At 35.4% G+C, this 18,000-nt stretch overlaps 1 long non-coding RNA gene across 1 annotated transcript; it reads right to left on the minus strand.

The window, feature by feature from the left end:
• Positions 1-11,412: 11,412 nt before the first annotated feature.
• LOC147497378 (uncharacterized) lies at positions 11,413-13,718 on the minus strand. The gene is made up of 3 exons (XR_015197193.1): positions 13,581-13,718; positions 11,850-11,959; positions 11,413-11,765 (listed from the first exon to the last, which is right to left on the minus strand). It is a non-coding gene; the product is annotated as an uncharacterized LOC147497378 (long non-coding RNA).
• Between the last annotated feature and the right edge of the window lie 4,282 nt (positions 13,719-18,000).

The following is an 18,000-nucleotide window of genomic DNA, read 5'->3' on the forward strand; positions in this document are numbered from 1 at the left end:
TGGATTCAATTCCCCTCTAATCCTTTATCTAGATTCAAGCACAATCATATTTCCATAGCATTCGTAGTTAAATTCAAGTAATCAAATTCAGTAAGTATCGTAGTATATCACCTTCGTAAAGCTCTCATTGACTTAAGACTGAGTAATTAGATTAGAAAACATTACATGCTAGAGCACTAGGAGTGGAACGAATTCGTTACTCCACTCTATTTCGATAGACTTGAGAGTAGGAAACTTTGATAAACATATAGCATCTTAATTAGTTTTAGTTTTACTTGCGTTTGTAAGTTTCATCACTTTATTTCGTAGGTAAAACTATTGAATTTTATGTTTTATCACTTATTGTGGGCTGCTATTCAAAGTAGCTGCAAAGGAGAGTAGTATTTGGGTTGATTGGGTGTGGAAAAATCAGTTGGCTAACAAGTTCTTGTGGACTATGGCAATCCCGCAAGACTGTTCTTGGTCTTGGAGGAACATCCTAAAGAGAAGAAAAGAAGCGCGTGAACTAATCCTGTACTCTATCTCAAATGGACGAGACACGCTAGTATGGCATGATATCTGGTGCAACAGTAGTCCTCTCTTGTTCAACGCACAGGCAGTAGCTGAACTACAAATTCCTATTAACGCAACAGTGGATGAACTCATATCAGAAGGAAGTTGGAATGAAGTGGTACAGAACATCCAAAGTAATAGGCTACAAGAAGACATTCTGAATACAAGGATCAATAAGCATCTTGATCAGGACCGAGTAGTGTGGAAACCTCACCCTAGTGGCAAGTTTACATCGAACAACGCGTATGAAGCCTTGAGAAGAAAAGTTGAAAAAGTAAAATGGCAGAGGCTAGTCTGGGGTAGATTGGTTATACCAAGACACTCCTTTACTACATGGAATCTATTCTCTAACAGTTTATCCACGCAAGACAGGTTAGTATACAAGAAAATCATCTCCTTCTCGTCCTGCTGTTTATGTAATCAGAGTAGAGAGTTTTCTAATCACCTTTTCTTTGAGTGTACATATTCACGTGAGATCATTGAAGGCGTAAAGAATGTGTTGGGAATAAAGGCAGATAGAAGAAGTTCGAATAGAGAATGGTCGTCACTGCTGAGAGTATGCAAAGGGTCGAGTGTTGTGGCTGAAGTCTATAAGGTCTATATTTGTGCGGCTGTAGGGGGAATTTGGAAAGAAAGGAATGGGCGCAAATTCAAGAACAATGAGAGACCAGCTGCAGTAGTGCTAAGGAGATTACTTAGAGAGACAAAGGCGTACATACAAACACAAGTGAAAGAAGTCGCAGAATCCATTGAAGCAAGGAATCTATGCCGGTCATTTGGGCTTACAAATAGAGTTTCAAGTGCAAAAGAAGCAAGAGTGCAAAATTTGGACACCACCGAAACAAGGTATAGCAAAGTTGAATCTTGATGGAGCATTGACAGAGACCGGAGCTGGTCATGGGGGATCATCGAGATAGTGAGGAGGCGGTCTTTGGCAGCTTTCGGGGAAGTGGAGATAAGCGGGTCTTTGTTTGAGTGAAAGCGATAGGAATTGGGCTTGAGGTATGCTATGAGATAGGAATCCAAAAGGTGGAAGTGGAATCAGACTCACTGACAGCAGTGAACATCATCAACAAGATAGCAAAACCACCTTGGACTTGCGTGGACATAGAAGCCCAAATAACAAAGATTGCTGAACAATTTAGTTTTTGTTCCTTCTCGCATGTATTTAGGGAAGTTAACCAGCTGGCAGACTTTCTTGCTGGGCTAAACCCATCTCTATGTAAAGAGTTATCAGTGTTCATTCCTCCTTTAGATAGAGAATTGCAAAATCTAATAGAGGAGGATGCACGAGGTACTATCTATGTAAGATATGGTTAAATAATGCAGGTGAGGGTCAGCCTAAACCCTAGCTTATCTTTTTTAAAAAAAAAATCAAGATAGTATTAGACTATTGGTCTATTGCTATAGTGAGGATTTTTGGTTACAAGGTGTCATTAAGATGGCAATGCTAAGTGATACAGAAAATTCTTATAACCATTAAACCATAGCACTGACCATTTGATTGGCTCAAAAAGTGTTACATGTGAATTCACCTTGGGCGCTTATTACTAATAGAATTCTCATTCTTGTGTAGGAGAAATCACTCAAAGAATTCTGTCAATTGGTGAAAATTAAATTAATTGACCAAATGGCCATTAAAAGAGATTATATCAAGGGAAGAGGCTAGAGGATTAGGCAATTTTTTTGCAACAACAAATGTTTTCTATGTAAAACTAACATGTTTAAAATTGAGCTAAATTCAAAATTTCCATCATGAAATTCCACAAGACGAAAGCTTCAAGAAGTACTTCTTCAATTATAAAATTTCACAATATCCAGAAATCCTATTAAAGATCCTTCAAATTCAATTAGCCATTTCTCCCTCCTACATATGTTATTTGTATGCATGACAACAAAAGGATTAATATTGTGTTTTGCTTAGGTGAGCGGTGAGCCTCACGCCTCAATCAAGACAGTTATGTCGCTAGTGTGTACGCAATTTTACCAGTTTTTAGATGTATTGACAATTTTTTCATCCAATTGTGATAGTGCTACTTGTAAAGCCTCGTTTGTTTTACTCTTAATTAATTATAATATTAAATTGAATTTATTTTATTTTTCTCTAAAATCATGCTTGAAATTAATTATTAATGTTGAATTTGTATGTCCGGTTTTGACCACAAAGTTTTGGATCTATTTGCTTCTAGTACGTGTATGTATATGAGGCATCGTTTAGGTTAAGTTGTGACTTAAAAATTCAAGACTCGAACCATTTGCATGAGACCTAAATTAGGATCAACAAGTTTACTTTCAGTTAGCTCATTGTGAAACATGTGCCTCCAAAGTAGGAATTTTGACTATTACATAAAACCTTTAGTCAAAACCAAATTTGATGTTTTCCTCTTTTAATTTTCTCCCACATTATTTAGAGTTTCTTGACCAAAGTTCTATAATAGAGAGAGAGAGAGAGAGAGAGAGAGAGAGAGAGAGAGAGAGAGAGAGAGAGAGAGAGAGAGAGAGAGAGAGAGAGAGAGAGAGAGAGAGAGAGAGAGAGAGAGAGAGAGAGAGAGAGAGAGAGAAATATATGGTGAAAATCTAGCTACAAGGGAGAAAGGACAACAACCATTGAATTTGAAGGATCTTCGATTTCTGGATATTATGAAATTTCATATTGGGACAAGTATTTCTTGAACCTTGCGTCTTTTGAAATTGTCGCACACGAAGTTGAGCAATACCAGTTAGGATCATGCGCATGTTATTGAACTAGTTTTTTTTAGAGTGATGTTTTTCCTAGTTATGATGATTATTTTATCAAGTATCGGTCTCTAATTTTGTATCTTTTAAATGATTAGACGTACATACATGGATTTTGTTTAGATTATTGAAAGTTGTTTTCGTCTTTTACCATTGTATATGTATGGACTTGTTGTATATGCCATTTTGAGAAATATAATGAAATACAAATGATATTGTTAAGGATGTGACTTTAGTTTAATTATTTCATGTTGTACCATTTATAGAGATTTGGGTTGGGTTAAATTTGATAGGGTTATATACTAAAAGCATTACTTTTGTATTAACTCTAATTCTTTATATTTTGAATGAGAATCATATGGGCAAATGTAATGCATATTATATATGTTATTAGTTATATGCATCTGTCTAATACTTTATGTTGTAGATGATATGGTGTGTGGTGACACACAGAAGATCATATCATTAGTACCTTATAAAGTATAAGTAAACGTTCACAACCTAGATGGATTTGGACAAACCATTGGTATGGTTGTTGTATAATCTGGTATTAGTCTATCTTGACTACAGGATTACACTAGTACACTTTGTATGTATTGAACAGGACCAAGTGAGGTTGTTTCTCTTTATACTGACTATATAAGATAATAAATACCTCTGTTATTATGGATGCTTGTCCTCTTAATCTGGATATAATAACGGGCACTTACGTGCATTGTACATTGCTTTAAATCATCAATGAGTGAGATTCATTTGAGAATCAACAAACTTGATGGATTGGGTAATGACATTGTATGTAAGGTGTGATGTTGATTATAGAAGGAATCCGTGACCCGCAAGAAGTCGGGTTGATGATGTCCCCTTGAGGAGCTCATAAGGATTGTCATATAAACCCTGCAGGTGGATTTAATCTGACATGACAATGAGGATGAGTGGTACTACTCAAGGACATAAGAAGTTGATTAATGTAGTTGTCAGTAACTTGACTTAATCAACGGGCATTCGATATCTTAACGGGCATATAATATGGAGCTCATAACCAAAATACACGCAATTTGGGATTAGGGCGGTAGTGCAACAATGGCCTTTAGTGGAATAAACCATTTGTTGACGGACTTGGGTCGTGTGTTCTGAGCGAACATAGGAAGCCTAAGCCCGTCAGGAGACCTAACACTAATTTCTCCTCATGGTCCTTGTTGTAGCCTATATAAAAAAAACCCTTTTCTCTTAGCCGAAATTAAGTGATTGCTCAAACAAGATTAGTTCCAAAAATTCGGTTCTGACCTTGTGAGTAAGAGAGGCAAAGAGAGAAAGAAAGGGCTGGTATATCGTTGCCCACACAACGTCCATTCCAAGAATAGAAATACAACAGAAGATCAAGAGGTTGCTGATTCGTAGAGATTGGATTCTCAGAGATATCACAGCTAATCAAATGTATGATTCTAAACAAAATCGTGAACACCCTTATTCCGCTGTGCATGGGTTTTTACGGTTTGTAGTCGATGACATGAAACCATAACGGTTCCTACAAAATTTTGGTTGGAATAAGCTAGTTTTTAGTTGATGCTTAAATTATCTTTTTGTTGGTCGAGTTTTGACTGAATATTTGGTTCCCTAAAAATATAGTCGTTACAACATTAATGATGAGTTGATGGCTCTTTTGAACATAGTGCTAGCTAGAGAAAAAGGAACAAAAATGTTGAAAGCTAGAATATAAAAGTCGAAGAGACAAAAGTACTTACTTCAGGGTCTCATTGCCAAGTTGGCAGTTTCCTCTGGTTGGATACCGCACCTGCAAAAGACACGAATTTCTTGGGAAACAACACTCTAGTGCATGCATGTAATGATAGACCACAATTGTTTTGTAGAAATGAAACTTCTGATGGTTACACCACTGACAGAGCAAACTACTTTTCAATTCTCTTTGTTTTCACGAGGTTTAAAAGAAGAGTTGAAGAGCTCCCAAATCTCAATAAGTTTTAATAAACTAGTTAATGTCATCTCCATTCATCTTAATAAAAAAAAATGAGGAATTTCAGATGGATGAAGTCCTGAAGATAGAACCATGCCCTAGAACTCATAATACAGAAAAAAAAACTAGATTTTACAAACTTCATTGACAAAAGTAGTCATAGCTATGCATTGTGATATCGATGATAATAGAATGGATCTATATGCAAGGGCAAGTCACTATTAATTATTTTGTGTGTGTGTGAAATTAAGTTACTAGATTTGGTTGAGCAGTGGATGTAATATATGGTTATTTCTTCTTGTACATGATATTGTATATCGTTTATACAACACTTTTTATACAACATTTTATATAATGTATGATCTCTATTTCACTCTAAAAATTTACTTAATTACAACATAATTATTTTGTGGATGTTATCTTCCCACTATGGATAACATCTCTGCAAAAAAGAGCTAACTTGTTTGTACGTTAAAATAAACTCACATTTTCAAATCAACTTTTGAATGAGTAGAGATTCAGAAATGACCTGAAATTTTGCGGATATGATCTTTATAGTAGTAAAGATCATAACAACAAAGTATTAGCACTTAGTTCAACTTATAAAAGGGTGTTGTATAAACAATTGTATATGCCCCCACCCCCAATTAAAAATTAAATCGGAGCAAAAGAAGCAAGAGAGGCGGAAAAAAAAAAAAAAATCTCTAAAAGCATTCCAATGCAAGTTATCTCCACATAGGCGCCATATGGGATAAGTTGCCCTCAAAGTTGTCTTTGTTTTGTACAAACCACCATGGGTTTTGTCCAATGCTAATGTAACTATAAAAATTAGATGGAATCTAAGATCTCGCATGAAGGGAAAAAAACAATGACATGAAATATCGAAAACAAACAAAATATTGTGGAATATGATACTAATCCTACTACTTCTGACTTGAGTTGGATAAAGCCAACTGCACCCCCTAGATGGGTGAAACTAAACTTTGATCCTAGCTTTAATAGATAGAGTTCTCATGCCTGTTTAGTTGTGGTTGGCAGGAATAGTGAGATATGTTTTTGGGTGGAATGGTCAGTAAAGTCAAAGCCACTTCTCCTATTTAGCTTCATGATGTAGAAGCAATGGCATGAAGCCATTTTGGAAGGATATGCCAAAACTGTAATCCAAGCTTATGGAGACATAGCTGAAGCATCCTCTTGGACTTGGAAGCAAGCACTGTTATACATTTCTTCTATTTCAAGTAGCTTCAATTCTCTTTTGTTTAGATTTACTCCCATAACTTGTAATGTTTCTGCTCACAAATAAAACTTGCAAAATGGGCATGGAATAGGGAGTTTCCTAATGAACTGGAAGTTTGTAATAACTTTTTAGACCAATTTCTAAGTAATAAATGAATTATGGAGCCTGTGAGTTCCTCACGGGTCTTCACCATTTAAAAAAAAAGGGCGGGGGGGGTGGGGGGGGGGAGTTTGTGGTTACATTGCCTAAAACTACAATGAACGCTTCTAGGCTCCAATTGTATATATAAACTTAGAACCCTCAAAAACTAAAATAACTAGAAACGGATTTAAAATCTAATGTTGTTGAAAAGGCGCATACATCACCCTACTCGCAATAAAACCTAAGTTAGTTGTGTTGTGTGAGTAAAATGAAAAACTCTGTAGGTATGGAGCAATTTTGGTTTCGAAAAACTCTTAATACATTTTTTTTTTTGCTAAAAACCTGATTCCTAGTCATCATGATGGGCCAAAACTAGAAAATTTGTATGTTGCGTGCTCAAATAATATATGGGCATGTGTGAGAGAGTAATATCCACATCTAATGAATATTAGACACGTGTCCAACACTATATAACCTCTAACCGACCTCCAACACTCATCCCACGAGCTCGCTTCCAAATGACTCGAGTCGGGTAGCCGTCCTCTATGAGAAGGTTGCCCAAACGCCCTAACCAGAAGCGACCTCTCCAGCGCTCACTCCATCCAACTCCACAACGAGTAGTAACATATGTCCTAGCCATCACCTTCAAGACCGGAGCTTCAGTTGCGCCTCTTATTAAACCTCCATTACTTGCCATCATGGCTCACCTAACGACTTCAAGACTTGATCTTGACCTGACGTGGGAGAGGAGGAAGCGGGGGCAACTTGCCTATATATAAAGAGAAGAGGAACTATGTCCGACCTATACCGGTGATAAAGAGCCAAAACTGTAGTTTTAACCCCTTAATAATCATCTTTGTTAGACCAATTATGTGAATAATAAGTAAGAGTTAACACCGATTCACGCGTTTTATGCATTTCAGGGCTTCAAAGTCCATTTATTAAATGTGCCACTTTAGCGAGATAAAGGAGCAAAAGTCGCCGAGAACTCCGAATGCCATATCTTTGGACTCGGACCTCGGATTGAGGCCTACCTTATGTCAAAACCGCTCGGAAAGAGCTTTGCAATGGTCCAAGCCTTGACCCAATCAGAGGAGCAGAAGTGGACGAAAAGTCTGTGGAAGTCAACTGCAGCTGAAGAGGCCTTTTGGATCGAAGAATTTGGGTTTTGGGCCGATTCTCTGGCCCAAAACATGGCTCCAAGCCCATGCACGATTTTTGGATCTGAATGTATAAAACAAAAGCTTAGTTCATTGTTAATGGTAGATAGTTAGGTTAGAAAATAAATTAGATTAGTTAGCCTCCATTAAACCTTAATTCTAGATCTAGTTTTCATTAGATTAATTAAGTTTAATTTCATTTCAATTCTTGTTTTAGATTAAACTCTCAAATTATTGTTCTTGATTGATTAGATAATAAAATAGTTATTTTGACAATTTCGATTTATAGATCTAAATTCCATTATTGTTTGTTATCATTTCATAGTTATTAATTAGATTTCGATTATTGTTTAGTGAAATCGCATAAAGTTAGAATCTTTTCATTATGTTTAGTTTAGATTTAATGGGAATTGTTAGTTTGATGAATCAAGGCTAAATCCTCCATTAGAGGGGTTGATGAAGCCTTGATGAAAACTTAGTTGTTAGTGTAGAATTGTTTGTAGATTCTATTCCACTCTAGAAAGTGGGTTTTAAGCCATGAGAATGGGTAGACGACTTCACATGCTAGTTAGTACTCGGTAGAAATGCCATGAACACTAGGGATTAGAACTTGAAATTCTTGCCAGAAGAAGCGTGAGAATCGAGATACAAGAATCTATACTAGGTTATTAAGTTGGATTCGAGGTGGATTCAATTCCCTCTAATCCTTTATCTAGATTAAAAACAAGCATATTTCCATAGTATTCGTAGTTAAATTCAACGTAGACTCATTTTAGTTTTATCGTAGTATAACACCTTCAGAAAGCTCTCATTGACTTAAGAGCGACTAGTTAGACTTTTAGACTCCGTTTAGTGCAATTCGCATTGAGAGTAGAAGCTTTGATAATTGACACGTAAAAGACAAAGTTTTAGTTTACTTACGTTGTGGATTCGTAGTTCATTTCGTAGGTAAACTAATCATTTTACATTTATCAGCAGCTCACATCTATCGCGAGCTTAGTCAATTCACATCAAACCACCACTTCCTTTAATCTTTTAGATCGTAAAGCCTATCCCAAATAGAGCCTTTACAACATGTATATAGGTCTATTTGTACAATCAAGAAATTGGGCTACAGAGCTGCTTCAAAAATAAAATTAGTTTTAAAGACCTGGAAATATTATTTTTGGGTTTTAATACCATTTTAGACTTTTTGCATTACTAAAAGTCGTTATTTTTTAAAATGTTTTTGAAATTGGGGTTACGACTCAAGACCGCCCGCGAAACCTTTTTTTTCAAACTTTTCCTTCTTCTCTTTTTACCCTTTAACTGGTTTTGATAGAAACAAAAAGAAAAAAAACTAATTCACAATTTGTTTAATTCATATTCTTCACTTAAATTCCTTCTTTTTATTTCTAATTTATTTCTTCCACAATCTCAGTGTTCATAAATTCTGTCAATACTCCGATAATAATAAGGTTAGACTCTTTTCTCATTTTAAAATGCATCATATTGTTATTTCACTCATATTTCATATAAGTGCATATTGTGTTGAAATGGAATTGTTTTGAATTGTTAATTCACTCATATTTCATCCAAACATAATAATAACGTTTTTTTTTCGTGCAGTTGAAATGGAAAATACTGATACACATACAATTCAAAAGGATAATCATGTTTTTGCTGTGATATCATATTTGTATGATACACTTGCTATTCGTATTGGGTTGGATTCTACAGTTAGCGCACTAAAGCGCAACATATATGATAAATGGAGAGATGTTACCCTATTGGCTTGTAAGCTTTATTTTATTCGTGATGAGAAAAAGTCTTCAATTGATACTGATTCAGAGTTACAATCATTAGCTTTATTTCTTTGTGCAAAAGGAATTTCCTCCTTTAAGATTTTTGTTGGTTTGGATGACTCAATTCAAAATTTGATTTGTGATGAGGTTGAGAATTGTAGCATGTTATTTGCACCAACTCTGCACAATGTTTTCCAATATCTCGCTGCAGTTCTGCACAATGTTTTCCTTCAAATGCATTCTTGAAGAGCCTTTAATTTGTCCTGTTGAAAGGAGACACTCGACTCAACAAATCAAATGATTTCTTGCATAGGTGCCACACAGTTGCTGATAGATTGTTTTCTTAAAGTTGTAATTCTAAATCATATGCAGAGAATGTTAGAAATGAGAACCTCCAAACGTTTTACCATGTAATTTGCGTTCAGTATGGCTATCTTTGATGCATCTGTCAGACCCTTAGATCCCATCATCGCTATGTATGTGTAGGAAATGGGCAAAATAAGTGTAGAACCCCAAGGTGCAGCAGAAATGGTACCAAGCGGCTATAGGCCTTATCAGGGGATGGTATACCACTAGTAGCTACCTTCAGAAGTTAATAGTTAGAATAGTCAGTAACCGGAAACAAAAAAAGATTAGTGCAGTTTGATTTGTAGACACAAAGAAAGATACGCTGCAGTTATGGAAATTTAGATATGGATATAAATGCATGCATCTTATAATAACACACTCAAAACCAGAGCTAAAAAATAATGCAATTGATAAATGAGCAGGATATCTCCTATTGCTATCGTGAGTAATGTCCCAAAGAACCAGGAAGTTTCTAGGCTTTAGAAATCCAGCAACCTCAGGCTAGCCCTTAATATTAACCACAAACTTAGCTTTGTTGTGGTAGAAAGCATCAAATTTTTCTAAGATATCTATTATATGAACCTTCTCTATATAAATAGGGAGAGAAGTGCTACACATAACAAAATCAAACCTACCATTACTAGGACACAACTTTAAGTTAACTAAATCTAATATTGGTTAACTTTATTGTCCAAGACTCACCTCTAGTTAGAACTTTATGTCCAACTTGAAAGCAATAATTCAAACCGAAGTTAACAATATTAAGAAAACTATCAAGTAACACCTTAATTATAACTATGCAGTTAAAGTCACAAAAGCTAGGAGTTGGCGCCTAAGGGATGAGCATAGACCCTGCTTTTGACTGCATAGATTAGTGCGTTTAGAAAGGCAAAACATGGAGACTAACTTGAAATCAGTTTCTCATTTTTCCTTTCTCCAAAACCAAGCTTACATACAAATATACAACCTCTTAAACTTTAGGAGCACCCAACTCAAAACCAATTAGTGATGAGTGGAGACTGGAAAGGCCCAAGAATTCGTGCAACTAATCTATATTATAATCTCAAGTACTTCTGTTAATGCTGTAGTTATCCTTATTTAGGTGTTGTGACTTATGACTTCTGTACTTCTGCTGATCTGCAAATATTATATTTTTAGACATCGTCACATCCATTATGAGAATATATACATATATAATCAGAATCTTTACAGACCCCTTTGTTTATTAATCAGATTCAAAGAAATGGATACATTTAGTTCTCTCTCATACACAGAGAACCATTAGCATAATGCTTGAAAAGAGTTTCATATTCTATTTATAGTAATGATGTCACCATTTAAAAATTTATATAGAGTTTTGACATTGTACTGAAAAAACAAACATTTGATATTATGTTCTTCTCCTTGTAATTATTTCCTGATTGCAAAGAAATGCAGCAGATCCTATATAAACAATGACAAAGTCCCGGTAGATCGAAATGATTCCCTAGTATAATAGCAAAGTGTGTTTGTCATAAACATTGTTGTAGGAATCAAATTTTTAGTGGAACAATATACAGTAATTCCAAACTTTCAAGTTCACATACATTATAAACTAAACTTGAAATCCAAAATCGAAACACTCAGTTTCAAGTGATTCATCCTTCCTTTCCAATCACCACATTTTATTCAGGCTTTAAGCTCCAACTTCTTTTCTTGTCAGACAGGATCTTGTATGTCAACTTTGCACGAGCTTTTTGAATTTTTTCTCCACAATTGCTTGATGTGAATAAGAAGGCATTGTTTTTCTTATACGACCATTGCATGAACTTGCATACATAAATTGCACAGTCCACCTTGAAATCATAATTGATATTAGAGTCCTCATAATTAGTCAATAATTTATAGAAACTTTAAAAGTATTGGGACTATGGGCATACGATGATTCTTGTTGGGGGCAATCCATAACTTGAATCGGCGAATCAATAGGCCACAATTTTTTGCCTTCTTTACTGCGATGTTTGTTAACCAACTCGGTCACTTTATTTCTCTGTAAATTCAATCATTTAGTTAGATTAGGGAAGAATAATAAAGGCAGATTAACAATCAAGAAATTGGGAAATTGGGTCACGGAGCCTCTTTTAGAAAAGTTTACAAACAATCAATTATAACCACCTATTTTGCATTTTTAAATGCATATTGCACAAATATAAACCACCAGCATTAAAATACTAATGCATTTTAAAATGTATATGCGTAATGATATGTATTTTTCACAAAATGCATTTTATTATTTAGTAGTTTCGACCAACTATTATGAAATGCAATGAGTTGGTTTAGGGTTTAGTGTCCAAAGGTTTAGGGTTTAGGCTTAGAGTCTAGTTTATAGGGGTTTAGGATTCGGTATCTTAAGGTTTAGGGTTTATGCAATTAAGGTTTAGTGTCTATAGGTTTTTAGGGTTCAGGCATATATATGGTCTAGTTTATTGGGGTTTAAAGTTTATTATTAGGGTCTAATTTACATTGATTTAGGGTTTAGTGTGTAGAGGTTTAGGGTTTAGGCTTAGGGTCTAATGTCGACAAGTTTAATTTGTGATACACTATATGCAATTTAAAATGCAAAGTCATTGTCAGCACTCTAGGTAAGGCAACAAAAATGAAATATGCAGAATGCAAGCCCCCTTATACATAAGGGGCCAGAACCAACACAGGTTTAAAGTACACCAAAAAAGAAATCCGTCATTGATGCTCCTGTTTTGACTTTTACATTGTAAAGATGCTAACCTTCAGTGTTCCAAAAAACAAGCATGCAGCACGCACCCATTTATAGAGACACATCTAAAAGCAATTTGTTAACCTCTATGACAAGATTTTACCGATTAACAAAATACCCTATATATAATGCCACTCTTTAGAGAAAAAGAGAGTCATAACTGATTAATATTCTATAATTATAAATTACTAATATTCTATAATTCTATATACCCTATATATAATGCCACATCTTAGATAAAAAAGAGAGCTCAATTACTACTATTATAAAATGATAAATGACTACTATTCTATAATTAGAAATTACTACTATTACATAATTATCAATGACTACTATTCTGATGACTATTCTATAATTATAAATTACTACTATTCTATAAATCGAATTCTAATATCTACTCTAAATCCCCTATACAAGTATGCCACACATTAGAGTAAAACATCCCTCATCTGAGTCAAAGTTTTCCCCATCTGCACTGCTAAAATGAAATACAAAATGAATTTGCATTTTGAAATGTATGACCAATGAAGTGTTTTTACATTTTTAAATATTGCTAGAGATTTCACATTTCAAAAAGTTGGCATACGCATTCCTAATTAAACAAATTGAAACCTTTATTTACTAATTACAATGTAAGTAATGCTTGTAAACAATTCAGTTCCTTTTTTTTTTCACAATGACAGTTAATGCTAACCAATCAAATAAAAGTTTTATAAAGAAAGTGAGTGAAACATCTACGTTTTTTAAAATGTTTTCGAAAATATGAATTCTGATTTTGGAAATAAATGAGAAATTAATGGAAGATGCTAATTGCTATATGTTGAATTCACTAATTAATAAATTTCTATATATGATAATATTAATATTTGTTAAAATTGGAAACAAATTTATTACATACCTTTGATCACGATTTGCAATTGACGTCTTCTTCATTTTTGATCTCTCACAAACTTAATTTTCTCGAGAATTTAGTTCATTAAATTGAGTAACTTTTCATATCTAAATTTTTTGATTCAGTTTCTTTTTTTATGTGAAAATCAAATTTTTGTTTTGCATCCCACTACTGGGTAGTTAGTCGGTTCTGCTGGTTTATATGGAGGATATTTTCGTCTATTCATGGTAAAGTTGGGTAACAGATGTCAGTTCCATATTCTGGTCAAATTGGGGTATTAAATTCTAAAAAAATTTAAGAGTATTAGGATTACTAAATATTTATAACTAACTCCTCTAGACTAATTTTCTGTTTATACAATACCGTATCAAGACACATGATGGTTAAGTTGATAAATTGTTGATGATTGCATAGTACAAAATATCCTGATATATCGCGATATTTGGGGATATCTATCCATATTTCAGAAAAAGATATTTAAATATCACGATATGTTTAGAGATATATACGACTGTAAATATCAGTTATATTTCGATAATATTTGCGATATTTGCGATATTTTGCAATATTTGGCTATATTTTATATATATAACAATTTTATTTAATATTTACCATTATATTTCAAATAAATATAAATAATGTATCATGATATATCAAAAATATCCACGATATTTGTCAATATTTTGGATATATCTACGATATTTACATGTGAAACAATGTCAAATATCCCCAAAGAGAGGGATATATCCACAATACATATCAGAAATTGAATATCGATAAATACCCATATCATGATCCGTGAGCGTAAGCGAACTCTTGAGGTCGGTATTCAAAACTCTCACAAAAAACCACTTCCACGTGTCACTCTCCCCTGTGTCTGACCGTACCCCCAGATAACCCTTACTTTTTGTCTGACCGTACCCCCCCTCTCTTCTCTCATTTTCCCCTGTCTTTGCTTCCAACCTCTACCAATCTCCCCTCCAAACTCTTCTCACAATCTAAGAGTGATAATCCAGATTATGCTCCGGATTCTATTTCTACTCTATCCGCAATCTGCGTAGTGCAAGTGCTTTGGAAAAAGTGGAATTGCTCTGGAAAGATTTCATTCTGTTCTCATAAAAATTTGAAATGCTCCGCTACATAATTCCTACCATAGGTATGTCTCTACAAATATACGGTGACGAGTTGTTAATAGCCTGCTCCTTCAGAAAATTTGTGTTTTACAATCTGAAGTTGCGTACTTTCAGAAGAGTTGCCAAGAATCGTTTGTTTGGGGGTCATGAACTGCATGTAAGTCCCTCACGTCAGTAGCCTGGTCTCCTTGAATGTTGATGGTGTCCTAATTTTGTCTGTTTAATCACTTTAATGTATATATATACACTTGGGAATTTACTTATTTTACTTCTTGGCATAATTAGTGTATTGAAAATGAACATATTGTTAGAAGAGTTGTGGTTATAACTTATAATGTAAGAAAAATGGTGATAACTTGTTCACTTGCCTTAATTACTTCAACTCCAATTCTCAAAGTAAGACATCAAATTTAACAAACTCAATAATCTAACTTATTGGGGCTTATATTTCATTTTGCCATATGTAAATCGTCTCTCATTTGTAATAATATTTGTAGAGACTACATGGTTTCCGTTGCTCATCAAGTTTACACAATAATAAAAAAGAAACCCCCTTTGTTGTTGAAATTCTTTCGCTAGTGGAGTTCTGAGCTTTTACGCGATTTTCTCTTCCGGTACTACACAGAGGTATCTTTCTGCATTTGATTAGTCATTTTTTTATGTCTTGTTTAATTATTTTGAGATTAAAAGGGTTAGGTTTGGTTGTGTTTAGTTAAAATCTTAGATTCTTAGTCCATGGGATGAAGGGGTAATTTACTAAAGCAAAATTTTGGTTGAATTTGAACTTTTCTTTGAATGAAAAAAATAGGAAAGTCCACGCAGCAAACCGAGGCCCTGCGTGCCCCGAACCGCCGACGAATAATAGGTACCCCCACCCCAGGCAGAGTTAGTGAACCGTGTAATAGGCGACCATTTTGCGCGGTTCGGGGGGAGCAAATGGAGAGAATGCGTAAATAGTGTAGTGTGTGTAGTCACTATTGCGGCTACACCTCCCGATTTGTCAGCTATACTACGAAGAATGCCATGGGTCGGTAGGAAATACCATTCCGGACTTTTTTTTTGCTGAAACTGATCATCGCTTCCGGGGACAGGTCCTCTCTGGAAAACATTGATAAATGCTACCAACTTCGCAGTTTCTGTAACACCCACTGGAGTTAAGAATAGATCCAGGTTTCGGTTCACCCGGCGCTACCCAATCAAGTCCCAATCTTACTCTAAATTAGAGTGCCTTCGCTTCGTGGGTTCCCTGCTTCGCTTTCGCTTCACAAGTTCCCCACTCGTTCAGACCTAGCTCCATGTAACGATCCATTAGCAGATCGGACCTATGATCAGGCTCCCCGTCTGGTTCACCCGGCGCTACCCAATCAAGTCCCAATCTTACTCTAAATCAGATTGCCTTTGCTTCGTGGGTTCCCTGCTTCACTTTGCACAAATTAAAGAGGTTTTGTATTAAAGAGTTACTAAATAAACAGTAGGCATAGTGGAGCTAGCCGTAGAAAGTCCACGCAGCAAATCGAGGCCCTGCGTGCCCCGGACCGCCGACGAATAATAGGTACCCCCACCCCAGGCAGAGTTAGTGAACCGTGTAATAGGCGACCATTTTGCGCGGTTCGGGGGGAGCAAATGGAGAGAATGCATAAATAGTGTAGTGTGTGTAGTCACTATTGCGGCTACACCTCCCGATTTGTCAGCTATACTACGAAGAATGCCATGGGTCGGTAGGAAATACCATTCTGACACTTTTTTTTTGCTGAAACTGATCATCGCTTCCGGGGACAGGTCCTCTCTGGAAAACATTGATAAATGCTACCAACTTCGCAGTTTCTGTAACACCCACTGGAGTTAAGAATAGATCCAGGTTTCGGTTCACCCGGCGCTACCCAATCAAGTCCCAATCTTACTCTAAATTAGAGTGCCTTCGCTTCGTGGGTTCCCTGCTTCGCTTTCGCTTCACAGGTTCCCCACTCGTTCAGACCTAGCTCCATGTAACGATCCATTAGCAGATCGGACCTATGATCAGGCTCCCCGTCTGGTTCACCCGGCGCTACCCAATCAAGTCCCAATCTTACTCTAAATCAGATTGCCTTTGCTTCGTGGGTTCCCTGCTTCGCTTTCACTTCACAGGTTCCCCACTCGTTCAGGGCTAGCTCCATGTAACGATCCATTAGCAGATCGGACCTATAACCAGGCTCCCCATCTGAGGGAAAGAGGTCACCCGTAATATCCGTGTAGTCCAAACAAAGATCACGTGTAGTCGAAAGAAAGAAATAGTATCTGAGAGAACAGAATTAATAATTAAATTACCAGATTGCTTTATTTGGGTTGCCTGTTTTCAACCTGCGTTTTTGTTCGTCGAATGTGATTTTTTTCATAAAGGCGTGTATGTTCACTTTATTTGTTGTTTCTTTTCTTCATTGGTAATATATAGAGCTTTCAAATGTAATCTTTAATTCAATCTTGGAGTCTGTTATCACACTCTTGCACTTAGCCTTGTGGTATGTTGGATTTGATGTGCAGATCCTCTCTATGTTGCTTACCATGATGAAGAATAAAATCTTTTACAAGACACATACTATATTTTCTTAAGATATTTCTTGTCGGTTTGACTTTTGTTGCTTTGTCTCGCACAAGAAAGTTGTGTGATCTAGCATTTAGCCCTATGTTCTCTTTGGAAAGACTTCAAAAGATTGGAAAATGTGTTGGTCTTAGAGGTCGATTGCAAGAGGAGAATCGTTTGTTGCACTTGTCTCCTTCAACCATTTGATGTTCTAGGAAAATCTGATCATTGAAATGTTATTTTATTGTTTTTATCTCGGTATGTAGTATTCATCTTTCTACCTTTATTTCTATTTATATTGTTTGCAAATTCACTTCATCAAGATGTTTTATATTTCTCATAAATGAATATCTAATGTCGTTATCATACTTAATTTTGTTGTTTGGATTTATGTAGGTTCTTTCACAAGTAATGTATAGGAGGACATTTTTTGATGGTTGCTGCAGATGGATTTGGTCACTTCAGCTATTGCCTTTTATATTATAGTTGGTTGGACTTTTGCTAACCACTCTCTCTGTGTCTTCTGAGTTGAGTTGAGCAGTTTGTAAAGTAAATAACTGTGCAACTTGTTATATGTATAGTAGTTTAGAACTTTTGTGATGTTGTTACTTTGGTTCGATGTTGTTACTTTGGTTTTTCTGGTCATATGACAGGTTTAATGATTTTATATCTGACAGGTTTTTTATGATTTAATATTGAAAATACAAAAGAGATTCTGTCGAAATTTTCATTCGTA

This window comes from Coptis chinensis, chromosome 5 (genome assembly GCF_015680905.1).
Source record: "Coptis chinensis isolate HL-2020 chromosome 5, ASM1568090v1, whole genome shotgun sequence".
In the NCBI taxonomy this organism is placed as follows: domain Eukaryota; kingdom Viridiplantae; phylum Streptophyta; class Magnoliopsida; order Ranunculales; family Ranunculaceae; genus Coptis; species Coptis chinensis.